Source organism: Phyllostomus hastatus, unplaced genomic scaffold (genome assembly GCF_019186645.2).
Source record: "Phyllostomus hastatus isolate PE091 unplaced genomic scaffold, TTU_PhHast_1.1 phas_contig_137, whole genome shotgun sequence".
In the NCBI taxonomy this organism is placed as follows: domain Eukaryota; kingdom Metazoa; phylum Chordata; class Mammalia; order Chiroptera; family Phyllostomidae; genus Phyllostomus; species Phyllostomus hastatus.
The window spans coordinates 13548727-13563616 of NW_025333583.1; the positions used below are offsets into that span (position 1 = coordinate 13548727).

The window sequence follows — 14890 nt, forward strand, 5'->3', positions numbered from 1 at the left end:
TCATTACGTAGATACCAATGGCAGCCCCCAGAGTAATGAGATTGTCCAGGCAATGAACGGACAGAATATAGAATAAGAGAAGATGCTCTAAACTCGACAGGAAGATATTTAAATGGAAAAGCAAAGGAAGTGTTAGTTACAAAGGGGAATGAAGGGAAAGTCCAGAGAGAAGAAAGAAAACCAGGAGAGTCAAGAAATGAGTGCAATAAAAAGTAGTATATTCTGTAAACTGGATTATTGACAACTACCACTTATTAGAGCCCCAGCATGTGCTAGTACTACTTTATGTAGATTATTTTATTTAATCTTCACCACAACTCTGAAAGATATTTTATTAACTACCTTTTCTAGAGGAAACTGAGCAAGGGAAAATATTAAGTAATTAGTTCAAGGTCACAAAAATAGTTGATAATGGAACAGAATTGACTACAAAAAGACTGATTCTAGAGCCGGACCTCTTAACTGCTTTACAAAAATTGAGAATTCCAAATAGACCTAAATTTTCAAGACTGTTATAGCCATATGACCTATTAATGCTTATTAATATGAGCAAATTTTTGTAATATACTCTAAATTAAAACCATGCTACACAATTTTCATAAAATAGGATCCATAAGTAGGAACTTTCAAAATTAGTCACACAAATTTTCGCAATTGTTGAAAGTAGCTATTTTTAGATGGAATGATTATGGATTGTTCTTATGTGTACCACTTTTTATTTCTCAATATGCTAAAAATTAATATGTATTATATTTATAATTTTTAAAAATAAATGTAATTTTTAAATACCCCCCTAGTTATACCCCTGGGGAGTTAAATGGTGTATATGAAGTGCATGCCAAGATATTGTGTACCTACTAGATGTCGAATATAGTGACATTGCTGATTTTATGTCACATTGCCGCATTGTGTACTTTAAAGATAAATGAAAATGATTTAAAAAAACTTGTGAAAGCAGAACATAGAGCACTTATATATTGTTAGATGGCAGCATAATTACCATATTTTTTGAACTGTAAGATGAACTTTTACCCCCCAAATTTGGGAGGAAAATGCAGCAGTGACCCTGCTCCTGCCTCTTGTGACCCCATTCCACTGCTGCACACCGCCCCCCCCTCCCGCCCCAGCAGAGAGTCAGGTAAGCTACATTTGGACTATAAGACACACCCCCATTTTCCTCCCAAATTTGGGGGAGAAAGTGCATCTTATAGTCTGAAAAATATGCAAAAACAACTCTACAGCTAGAAAGTTTAATCAGGAGATTAGAGTATATTTGTTAAACCACAGCATTGCCTGCTTTATATTGTGAAACTATGTATCTTTCCAGACAGGAAAAAAATTCAAATTAGAAAGCTTAAAAATGTTGAATAAAATGTAACATTCTCATTCATACTTAATTGGTAAAATATTGATTTGATTCAACCCAGGGCTGATTGCAGTAACCTTTCCCAAGGTGGGTACCGAGTTATGGAAGCAATATTTCTGTTGGAGGTTAGGGTTATGGCCAATATTACTGTCATTATTTTTAAGTGGCAGAGACAGACATTCTTCCTGAGGAACCCGCTATGAAGTCCAAGCATGCGTGAACAGAGTTTAGTGCCATAATCAAATAAAACTTACATTGAAGGTTATCTCACATGAATTTAATGATATGCATAATTGTTATTCCACTGCATAATAATTAGGCATGAATGTAAGCAGCTCTTGTAAATGATGGTAATTTGTATGACTAGTGCCGCCAAGCCAAGCACAAGCACGAGTCTCGCAAAATAGTGGGTGATCTCAGGGGGTGAGGGGTATGAGGGGCGTGTGTGTCCCACAGTAGAGTCTCAATATGCTCTCAACTTATAAGAAGAAAGGTAGGCAAGGGTGGTTGAGGGAAATGTGAAAATGCAGAAGAGGAGAAAAGGTAGTCACTAGTTATGGGCTACATTGTGTCCCCAGAAAGATAAGTGGAAGCTCTAAGTTCTGGTACCTTGACTGTGACCGCAATCAGGAAACAGCTTACTGAAAATGTAATTAGTTAAAACAAGCTCATCCTGGAGTAAGTAGACCCCTTATCCAGTATGACTGGTGTCCTTATGAAAAGACAGTCGTGCCAAGACAGTGGCACGGAGAATGACATGTGAACGTGGGGGCAGGAAGTGGACTTAAGCTGCTACAGGCCAAGAAATGACTGGGGCAACCAGAAGCTGGTGAAGTCAAAGACGAGTCCTAAAGTCTGCAAAGGGGCGTAGCCCTGCAAAAGCCTTGATTTTAAAATTCTAGAGTCCAGACCTGAGGGGATGCATTCATTTTCTAAGCCACTCCTTTTGTGGGGCTTGATGACTGCAGCCACAAGGACACTAACACTCCCATGTTGGAGGTTGCATCTCCAGCTCTGATTCTGGGCAATTCAGAGTATTTAATACATGAACACGTATTTGTTGAATGTCTTCTGTGAGGCTACTATTGCTTTAGTGTTTTCTGCTTGCTCAAGATTTCTTTCGTGTTTAAAAAAAGTGCTGAGTAAAACAAAATGAACAAATGAATTCTGTTTTAGGATGAAAGAGGAAAGCCATTTTATAGTTTAATTGAAGAAGAAGGGATATTGGAAGGGTGTGTGTGTTTGTATTTTTTTAAAGATTTTATTTATTTATTTTTAGAGAGGGAAGGGGGGGAGAAAGAGAGAGAGAGAGAAACATCAATGTGTGGTTGCTGGGGGTCATGGCCTGCAACCCAGGCATGTACCCTGACTGGGAATCGAACCTGCGACACTGGTTCACAACCTGTGCTCAATCCACTGAGCTATGCCAGCCAGAGCTGTATTTTTTAAATATATATGAATATCCCGATGTCTCTGTAATTAAGAATAAGAGCATGTGAAACACGTTGGACTGCATTTACTACTGTGCTGTTGTTTCCATCTTCCTGTAGGACAAGAGTCCTCCCCACCTTTGGTGATATTATAGACTTTGTTGCCTTCAGATCTTATTGGATTTTATAAGTTGTTTATTTTCATGTAAAAGTTATAACACCTTTTAACTTGTTATTACCCATTTCATTTTATGAATCCATAAAAACAATAAATAATTTTTAAAAAAGAAAAAGAGTTCATGAAATAAAGCTGATGTTTTAAAAGTTGTATGTGAATGTATATGAACATTTAAAGATGATACTTCAAGATATATTATTAATGATAAACAATCATTTCCATATACCATTCACATAAATTTAGCAAATAAAAATAAAAGATGAAATATAATAGTTTATTGACTATCAAGCCATGGTTTGTTTGGTCTATAAATTCCTTAAGGAAATCAAGCTTTTTTTTTTAAAGATTTTATTTATTTATTTTTAGAGAGGGAAGGGAGGGAGATAGAGAGAGAGAGAGAGGAACATCAATGTGCAGTTACTGGGGGTTATGGCCTGCAACCCAGGCATGTACTCTGGCTGGGAATCGAACATGGGACACTTTGGTTCCCAGCCCACGTTCAATCCACTGAGCTATGCCAGCCAGGGCTGGGAAATCAAGCTTTTTTTAATCTTTGAAGTCCCCCTCTTTTTTTTTTTTTGCCTCTCTACCCCTCCTTTACCCCAGTACTTTGCAAAGTACTGGGTGTATTTGTATTTCTTACTTTCTTTAACCTGGTATCAAGGGAAAATTATACCATTTGATATGTTTTGCTGTCACATATATTTTCAAATGGAATGGGATTTCTGAAAATGATAATCATTTCATTTTCTTGTACCTCACATAGAAAATACACAGCCACATCCAGTGAAACTTTCTCCCCTCTTGGGTTATGCTCGGTGTGCTGGAGGAGCCTGCTAACATGCATATTCCCCTGTGTAGATATAATTTCTTGAATCCAGCTAGCTTTTAGTCCACATTCATCACAGGAGAAAAATGGAACAATTTTCTGCATTCCTGAAGCTGCTCCCGTATTTTGTACCAGTTTTTCCATTGTAACTTCTCTCTATCCCTGAGTCCAAAGGACGTTCTTTGGGAATTGTGCTGCCCCCTGGTGATAAAGGGAGTAATAGAATAGAATCTTTATGTCTGGCAATATGTATTATTCATTGATTATAAATGCAAATTCCAACACAAAGTCTGCAAAAAATAATTCAATAAGCAGTGTGAATGCCACAACTCAGTTTTATGACATTACAACAATTATTTGTCATATCTTTAAAGAAAAACCAGAGACAAATCACAGGAGAGAGACAATTGGTCTGAGAAGATTAAGGATGCTGACTTCACACTATTGGAAATGTGAAGAAACTTACTGTTACTGCACTTTAGGAAATCCGTTCCTCCAATCAAGAGTTAGCTGTAAGCTTCAAACAGAGGATGACAGCACAATGAATCTTTACGGTGTTCCTCAAATGAATAGGATTTTATATTTGGTAGATATTTATGAGAAGTCTAATACCATGAAGATTTACAATATATATGTACACCATTTATTTAATTCTGTTTGAGAAGATGCTTCCTTTTTTTCTCCCCCTGTTTTAGATGTTTACAGAGAGATTTTTAGGCTTGTGCACTATGGTAGTTAGGAATTAGTTTCTGGGTCCTTCTTGTTTATCTCTGGGGTGCATCCTTTGAGTTTTATCCTGTGTGCTTTGAGAATAATAATCCTTAGTTGATGTCCCATTACAGAATGCCCCACTTAGAGGGTCCTGAGATAGAATTTTAGAACTGGCAGTGACCTCAGAGATCATTGTATCTAATTCTTTAACCAGTCTAGCTAGGTTAAGTCCACATGCTGCATTATGGTAAAATTCAATTATTACAGCATTATAATTCTTGCTTGAAAGTGTGCAAATAACAACAACAAAAAAGAGAGTTTTCTGTACCAACCATTAGTGCCCTCCCCCACTCCCTGGATATTCCTTTCCTTTACCCTGTGCCCATTATCAGTTTTATCCTATTTTAACCAATGTCTTCTCGAATGGTGATGCTCGGGTTTGGAGGGAGAATTGGGGTGGAGAAGGGAAGTCAGGCACACCATTGCGCTGCCACATTTCCAAACCTATTGAGAAAGCAAATCAGGAGACATAAGCAGACTTCACCGCACACACAGAATTGGTGTTTGTGCAATGTTAATTAAAGAGCATTAAATAGAGTGAATGCTTGCAGTAGTTAGGGACCTCTCTGCAAAAAGCCCCCTAGCTGTTCAGAGATAAATAATGTAGGAGTGCTAGAGAAGTTTCACTGTTGCTGGTGTTGCTATGGCATTTCACTGCTCTGAGCCAACACAGTGCTTTATGCAAGTGGAAGTCCCCAGGCAGCCCTTGGCCCTTGAGTGCGCTGGCTTTTCAAAGAAGAAAGAGAGCACAAGTACATATTTTCAAATAGAGAATCATTTCTTAGCGGAGGCTTGTTTTTTTTTTCTGCGAACTTAGTACCATATGCTTCTAGAGTTCTATTTTCAACATATTCGGCTACGTTTTTAATGTTGATGTTGAAAACAGGGTGATTTCAGCAGAAGGCAGAAAACTGAATACAAAACAGCAGAGCCGTTCCCAGCCTGTGACTGACTGTTCAGGATAACAGACATGGTGTGCATTCGTGTTATTAAGGAGCCCAGTCTAAAAATACAGCTGGCACCAGAATGAAAAATCCATTCTTTACCTCAGCTGAATTTTTAGGTTGGAAGCTGGAGATACCGGCAAGAGCTAAGTCAAGCAATGGTATCAGGATTCCAGGACCATGTGAATGAAGCTAAATAAACCTGCTGCCTTCCATTGACCCCCTTGATGAGAAAGGCAGCAGTAACCTAGGAGGCATATGCAGGATATGCCCCTTGGGGTCGCCTCAGGTGTAGTTCATTGGGCCTAAATTAAGGTGGGGCCAGTTCAAGCAAAGTTGTCCAGAGCAGTGCTGAGAACAGTACCAGGGAAGGCAAGAGCTAATCAGAAGTCTGGGAGTTCTAAAACAGGTTAGCAAAGTGAAGAACTAGAAAAATAGGGATTAGAAGGTACCAGAGAGAGTCCTGGAGATTTTCCTTGTTCTGTACTGGATGCAAGGCTCTGGGCGAAGGGGAGAGAGCCAGGTTTTGACGCTTGGCTATTGACTAAGCCAAGATACTGGTTATGTCTACAGTACTGCACTGGTCTGTAGCGTTTTGTTTTGTTTCGTTTTATCACAGCAAGACTGTATAACAATGTGCAGGAACGCTTTCAGAGCTGTTTATAAACAACTGTCTTTTCTCCTTATGTTTAGTGCTTATAAAGGTAAGGCCATTTAGAATGGCGTAAGTAACCTTCTTTTAATGCTGAAAGAAGGTTAATTTTATACCAAAAACCCCACAATGTAAAACAGCTGTTACCAAAGACTATTTGCTGAAGAACGTGATGGCATTATTATGCGGTAAATGGAGGCTCTAATAGAGGCTGGATGAGTGGTTGTCTCTGGGAAGTGAAAACACCCTTCAAACTTTAGGAGTCAAGGGACTTCAGCTTGAGAAAACCTGCTTAAAATGTTTCTGTAGTGTCCGATGGGCCACATACGTTTATTTACTATTATCACAATTTTGAAACTTAATATACATGGTCAATGAAAACATATTCAGGTATGCACTGGAATTTTTAAAAAAGCACTCAGAAAATTTTGGCTTATTCTTACAAAAACCAAATATTCCTAAATTTATAGAAAGTTGCTGAGTAAACATGCAATTGAAGAAAATATTTTTAAATTCCACAACACTGGTGTGTGAGTGTAAGATATCAACAGTTAAATACAAGTCAAGATAAATACTAAGACTAGAAATTTAAAAAAACATATTCCAGATTTAAGTTACACCAAGTCCCGTGTCTTACTTTGAATTCTTTCGCCTCTTAAATTTGGCATTATTGTGTGCTCTGTCTGGGTTAGAGTAAGCTAATCTAGGTTATAATTTACAAACCTTTGTACTATATCTTTTCTCCCTAACTAGAAATAATAGAACATAGAAAATATGAAAAAAGAATAAATTTGGTATATAAATTTTAGGGAAGTGTCAGTTAAGTGGATAGCTCATACCTTTTCTTAAGAAACAAAAATTATTTAGGCAGGTGTATCAGATACTAACAGATATGAGTTTTTCAAAGGCTTGGGAGTATTCATGGTAAGGTGAAAGCAGTGAATTAAAAAGTACAAGGAAACCTTATGTGTGAGTTGAATGATGAATTACAATTAAACCACCTTTTTATTATTTTGAAAAGTTTTTTGGAAAAGATAACTTTGGATTTGGTTGAATGGATATTATAGAGGCTCACAATTCATGGAATATCTTGAATAGAGAACAGGTAACTAGGATTTGATTCAACAGGTAATGAAGAATCAGTAATATTTAACATAATCTCCAAAGAAAGAGGCCTCATATTTCTAAATGGCAGTGAACATATATTTGAGAATTCGCTTTTAAAGTAAAGTTATAATTTAAAAAAATAATTGGTCTGCTCCCAACAGAAACCCCTAATAAACCAGAGGTACAATGGTGGTCAAATGTGTTTTCTATTCCAGATTGATTTGTATTTAATTTTCCTATACCTAATTAACTTCAGTTTGAACAATGTGCAAAGAAGAGGAAAATAGGCTTGTAATGGAGTCACTTGAAGGTCTTATAATCCCCTTATTTTTTCCAGAGTGTAGAAAAATTAATTAACCAGTTTTTCCTGAATGCCATTTGTTTTATTTCTTCTCTGGGAGTCACTCATAAATCAAAGATAAAGATATCTAGTATTTGTGAACATTTTTATCATCTGATTTCTAAATAAAAAAATTTCAGAACATCTTTCAGAAGTTATTGTTTTCCAGGATACCCTAAGTTTAAATTCCTGGCAATTAATCTAGTAATGTTGGCTCTTATAAAATCATCTCCTAAATATTTTAGGATCAAAAAAGTAAATATAAATAAACTGTTTTATAAATTATACAGCATGTTATAAATGCTATTAACTATAATAATAGCTATAGGAATAAATTAATATTCAAAGCCACTGCCATTAAACTGTCATGTAATTGTTAAGTGCAACTGCAGGTGTGCAAGTATTTAAGCAAACATGATCTTTGAAATTGGAATTTACAAAACAGTCAAATTAAGAGGTGATTATTCCATTATGAAAAGCTTATTTGTTTACCAAATGATCTTCACAAGGTTCTTTTGGATTTCAGTAGTACATTACAAATATAACTTGAAATGCATAATTCAATTGAAATTTTTGAAGATTATGTTCATCACATAGTATTGATTAGTTTTCATATACATATAATGAATGCTTCTGTTAAACACACTCTGTTAAAAAAACGCACGTTCTTTTTTGTAAACTACATTTAACTTCATCGAACAAGGAACAGAAAAAAAAATAAGATGTTGCTAAGGATCTGTTTTCTAATTATATAATTGACTGCTTTAGTCAATTATATAATTGACTTTAGCCAAATCAGAAGCACCCATACCAAATTTCATGGTAGTGTTTTTCTACTGGCTGCAGAATATTATGCTTGGGAATCCTTTCTTTATAGCTGGACAGTTTTGTGGATTTCTCTGTGTAACATGAGGCCCTGCCCTGTGGAGAGAGTCCTGAATGAAGAGTCCTGTTCTCTCTCTGCCCCTGACTAGCTGCTTGGAGTTTTTGAGTATTTAACTTATCTTTTCTCTGTTTTCTCATGTTTGTTGGCCTTGATGATCTCTAAAGATGGCTTAGCATGTAAAATGGGTTTAATAATCTGATAAATAATATTTAGCTTATGTATGAGCTAAAAATTCTAAACAGAATTTCAACACATCAATAGCCACCCATCCATCCATCCATTCATCAAACCATTAAATATTTATCAGATGGCTACTTTGGAGCAAGTAGCTGGAAATGCCATACATATAGCAGTAAAAAAAGAGTTCCTGTCCTTGTAGGCCTTGCATTTTAAATAAAGGTACAATAAGGCAGGCAGTGGTAAGTATAAAGCATAAGGTTTCAGAAAAGTGCTACTCCAAGTACCACACATAAACCAATGCTAGTCTGTTACTGTTCCATAAGACAAATTCATAAGTCGATTAGTACTTAGAAACAGAATTGTTCAAAGATAAGCAAGATAGTCCTATGGTCCCATCTTCCTAAGTCAAACATCTTGGGAGATGATATCGGGAAATTAGCAGGGATTCAGATTACATGAAGATCTTGTAGATCAAGATAAGGACTTTTATTTAATTGTGATTAACCTGAGAAAACATTGGCAATATTTGAATGAAGGAAATGTGATTCAATGTAAGGGTTAAAACATGTAATTTCTTTTCTATTCAATAAGCAATAGACCAAGAAGACAAGAAGCAAGGCAGGAGCATCAGATGGAAGCCTATGGCAATACTCACACAGAGGCTGTGGTGACCTGGAGTACAGAGAGCCCGTCAGGCGTGGCGGGCAGAATGGCTGGTGGATCCCACAGACGTTCTGAATTGTGTGTGACTTAGATTAGCCGGTTTAGAAAAGAGAAGAGTCGGCTGACTAGATTTTTACCTGAGCAACTAACTGGCTGTCTTTGCACCCATTTTATTTCAGCATGGCATAGAAAATGACAAGGGAGTGTTTCACCAAGGGAGGGGATCCGGGAGCCAAGAGTCTTCAGTTCTAACACTGACTGGTACTTACTGAGATTGTATTATGGTCTGTTATTAAAACCTCACGACTACCACCTATAGCACTTCCCATGGCCTTCTGGTACAATGCAAAACTATTAATAATATAACTCTATCGTTCTGAATTTATAAAAGATAATGTGTCCTAAGCATGTAAACTTTTTTATGTGATTAAAGTGTACTACTGCTGAACACAAATGATTAGAAAAATGTATTTGTATATATCAACTAACTAGTGCTAAGCTAACTAGTATAGAACAGAATTGGACTCCTGGGTCTTCCACTAGTTAATTTTCTAGCTATGTTATTCATCAGTTGATTCTTGTATGTGCTCTGAGCAGGGATCAAACCTGCAACCTTGGCATATTAGGAAGATGCTCTAAACAACTAAGCTACCAGGCCAGGACTCATCTAAATCTTTTTTAAAGGGACCAAACTACCAGAGATTATAGAATAATAGACTTGGCATTATGAGAAAACTATTTAAAATGTTATGACATGACATTTTATTATGTAGCCTATATCAGAATAATAGATTTCTAGAATAATAGACTTGGCGTTATGAGAAAACTGTTTAAAATGTTATAACATGACATTTTATTATGTAGCCTATAGCTGTATCTGCTTTTTTTTGTCATCCCCAAAAGTTATATGACTAAGAATTCCAAATTCAAATATCCAAAAACATTGTCAGAAGGTCGTCCCACTTTAGGATTTACACATACATTAACTGAAGACACAGTAAAGGATTTTCCTTCAAAGTGTTGTCAGCTGCACCCCTTCTTCGTACTCCAAATCTTGCAATAGCACACTTTTTTTTTATTTGAAGGAATTGTGAGTTATGTAGACAAAACTTGATCTTGAATGACCAAGTTTGGATGAATGATGCTGGACAGTGGAGTAGACCAAACCTCTCTGTTTACAGTTTTGTAGGTGCATCAAAGGTATCTGAACTAGGGGGCACATGGGAATAAAATGCAGGCCACATTTGGATGGCCAAACCATGTGCGCTATGTAGCATGGAGTTTATCTCACTCAGATTAGGGCCTCTCACTGTGTTGGTGTAAGGGTATCCACTGTGCTAGGGCAGCCCTGGGTTGGAGAACACCTTAGGGAAAGAGGGTACGTGGGTGACTAGTGTACCACTTTCATTCTTTCTGTTTCTCAGTTTTGCTCATTATCGATATAGTTTGATGGAATATCCCCAGAAAGCACTTATTATATTGTATGTTATCATCTAAGTGAACAAACATTTGCTGGTGGCAAGAATAAAAAAGAAAGCTTCATTCAAAAATCAAGGAAGTAGAAAGGCTATAGTCCCTTTCTTAAGTTACGTCTTTATCGATGCTTAAAAATCAGCCTTGATAGGTAAGAACCAACATTAGATCAGGACCATCTAGTTGAATTTCTTCTTTTAAATATTTCTAATGGGGAAAAAAATCCCACACACTGCTACTTCAGTTACAGTGAATGGCAGAGGTCTCACAGTGACAAAGCAGCACAAGCAGGCTGGTTTTTTATCACACACGAGGTGGTGGTTGAAGGCATGGCAATCTGGAGAAGAAAGACGGCTGCTCGTGTTTACATACTTAGCTCCCAGTGGCATTTCACCAGTTTGGAGGCTTGCACTATCCCTCTTAATCTGAGAGACTGCATCCAGATTCACAGCAAGACTTCAAGGAGAGCCAGATGATGGGGCAGATGGCAGATGACTAATTTGGCAGGCCCTGATGAGTGGAAATTGTTTGCTTTAATTGCTTGTCAAGTCCAGTACCTATATTAAAGTTAAGGACCTAGCACTTCCACAGAAAACAAAACACTATAAAGTAAATAAGAAGGACTCTTTTGTTTGGGAGGGGGAAGAGGTGGGAAAGATGATTAAAAAGACAGGGAAGGAATTGTGGCAAGATAGTGGTAAGGGGAATATATTATTTCTTCCAAGGATAGATGACAGAAATGTAATTTCTAAATGTACGAGGCATTTTTATTATGTTCTTAAGCTTTCAACATGGGGATTTTATGAGACATAATTTAAGAAAAACATCCAATAAAATATTTAAAGGCAGGAAAATAGTAAAGAACAGGAACTGAAATTTATATGCAAGTAGTTACAAGTCAGTTCTTGATGATCTGTATAGTGATTTTAAAATTATTTGCAGTTATTTTAATTTTACTAAGGTAATCTTTGAAATACAAAATAAAAAAGCAAAAATAACATTATATGGGAAAGGCTAAATTAGAGAAGACTGCTCACAAAATATGCCATTTATAAATGGAGACAGTCATGTAAAATTATTAAATCTATCACTTTTGGATAATCTCCAATATTTCCCCTTGCAATAGTTAGAAGCTCAGGTATTTAGGTATTTTTGAGGGCATCTAAAGACTAACATAAATAAACAAAAGAGGTGAAACACAGATCCATTACATTTTAGATAAATCAGCATGTAGCACTATATGAAGCCTATAAACTTGCCTTCATCAGCCTGTGGTATAGAATGCCTGTGTCTTCTCTGGCTACAGATCTGTTAGTGAAGATATGTGATGCCAAATGCTCTTTTCATGTGACTCAAGGATCATTTAGAAAGTGTCTTAGCTAATTTCAGCAGATTTTTGTTTTGTCACTTTGGGGGACAATGAAAACATTGGTAAAACATAAAGGTTCAGAAAATACACTATAGGGTCACTTATTTTTAAAAAGATATGATTATTGCATTGAAAACTATTTTATTTCAGTTTTGTGTAATGTAAATTGTAAAACACTATTTTGGTGTCAATTTTTTTTCCTTTAATACATTTCAAGTTAATTATATAGAATGCAAAATTTCTGAAATACAAGGGTGGGCAAAAGTAGGCTTATGGTTGTATGGAAAATAATACAATGATTAAAATTAATAATATAAGAATAAACTCTGTGTTTTGCATACTCACAACTATAAACCTATATTTGCTTTACCCCATATAAATCAATTTCCATTATTTATCACTTTGAGTGTAATGACATGTGATATAAATATTTTTAAATCACTGGTAGATATTTTTAATATTTAAAAATATGAATAGAATAAAGGCAGTAAACCTAGAAGTATATTAATGGAACACCACATTAGTGCTGAATATGGTTTGCTTCAGCAATGCAAGAATGGTTCAGTATTTGGAATTCATTAGTAATTTATTTTATTAAGTTAAAAATTTTCAGCAGTAGTTGAAAGTACATGATAAACATCAACATTCAGATCTGAAAGAAAAACATAGTAAGGCCAGATTCTAAAGTGTCTAACACCCCGAAACGAATGCCGAGTCAAAGGAAGCGCTCGTGACGGCTGGGGAAGAGAGGGGAGTAGCTGCCGTGCCCAGTCATGTAAAAACTTATCCTAGGAAGCCTGACCAGTACCAGCCAAGGAAGCAAAGTGAAATAATATGATTGAAGACTGGATCAACCAAGAAACTCAAATAAGATCTAATTATAAGTTACAAGGATTTACCAATGTAGCCAAGTTTAGAGGGAAAACTTACCTATCTGTTCTCTATCCTTGTGCTTCGGTCTTTTCCAAAATGCCCTATCAGTTTAGTCATGTAGTGTGCAGCTTTTTGAGCCTGGCTTATTTTGGTCAGCATAATACCTCTGGGGATTTTCTGTGTCAACATATCAATAATCTGTTCATTTTTATAGATATTCATGGAATGGATGTACCATAGTGGATTTATCATTCATCCAGAAGGACATTTGGGTTATTTCTTTTTCCAATTTTTGGCTAATTTAAGTAGATCTGCTATAAAAGTCACACACGTGCTTTTTCGTGAACATAATTTTCATTTAGCTAGGAATGTACTCATAAATGGGGTTGCTGGGTCATTTGCTAAGTGTATGATTAACTGTATAGCTTTGTATGATATGTCGCAGTATGTTAGTCCCAAGAACATCCATTGAATGCAACCCCTTGCATAGAGTAGCGTAGGTCTTAAATACATATTTTAGAAATAAATTTAATCACAAAAAATGTGAGCTGGAAAAACAGAAAAGAAATTGGACCTAGTGAGAGCAAAATAGTTATCTAAGTTTACATGCCTAGAAAGTGTTGGTGCAAAGGGTTCCTGACATCCAGTGTCCTTACTGCATGCTCATTCCTTTTGTTGGACTCCTTTCAGCACATTATTGTGCAAGCCTTGTACTTTAATTTGATTTAAAACATTGTATATCATACTTAGACTATATGTGTATATACATACTACACATTTAAATAAATGCCCATAGTTGACTCTATCAGTGAGTCAGACATTTTGCAAAGCAAATTACAAGCATTGATTCATTTAATTCTTAAAACAGCCCTATGAAGTGGTATTTGCTATTGTGCCCATTGTACAGGTGAGAAAATAGAACAGTGAAGAGTCTAGAGAACTTGCCCAAGATTACACTGCAAATCAGTGATTGAGTTACATTTTAACACTTTTTAACCTCTATGCTGGGTTTTATTGTTAAGAACACTCAGCACGAAAACCCACTTTGCAGATACAGAAATGAAGATTCCAAGTGGTGAAGTGAGCTGCTCAAGTTCATTCAGCTTTTAAAAATTGAGGAACCAGCATTTGGTTATGGTTTAACCATGGTTCTCAGTGACCCCAAAGCCCATGTCGTCAATGAATTTTGACTGAGAGTCTGCTATGTGTCAGCTCTTCTGGGTGTTGAAAAGAGGGAGGACCTTCTAACTGGGGAGCTTCAATTCTAATAGAGACATATAATAAACAAGTAAATAAGCTCACACAAATGTAATTTCAGAAAGTGGTAAAACAAAAATAAAGGCAAAGAGGACAAAGTATTACGTATTGAAACCTGGTGCCTGCTTAGATAAGGTGGTCAGAGAAGGCTTTTCTGAAAGAATGGCATTTGAACAAAGATCTGAATATATATTCTTACAGGATGCATATATTCTTACAGTCCATTCCTACACTCCTTCTTATAGGAAGAAGTTCGGATTTTAAGGAGCATAAACGGTGATGGAAGGAGACTTGACTTGGGGTGGTGAACATACAATGCTGTGGACGGATGATATGTTGTGGAATTGTGCACCTGAAGCCTGTATAATTTTGTTAACCAGGGTCACCCCAATAAATTCAATAAAAAGTAAAAAAAAGTTTGGATTTTGTAATAAGTGTGGTTAGAAGCCAAGATTATTTTCAGTAAGGGAGTAATATGAATGATTTATGGTTTTAAAAAGACCGTTCTGTTCTCTGTGCAGAGGGTGCATCCGCAGGGCCCGGTGGGGGATCCAGGAAGTCTGGGGGGAGGG

The 14890-nt window shown here is 36.3% G+C and overlaps 1 protein-coding gene across 6 annotated transcripts in view; it reads left to right on the top strand.

Annotated features, from left to right (window-relative positions):
- The window catches only part of ERBB4 (erb-b2 receptor tyrosine kinase 4), a 969394-nt gene that overhangs the window by 343300 nt on the left and 611204 nt on the right, over window positions 1-14890 (top strand). The window lies entirely within an intron of this gene.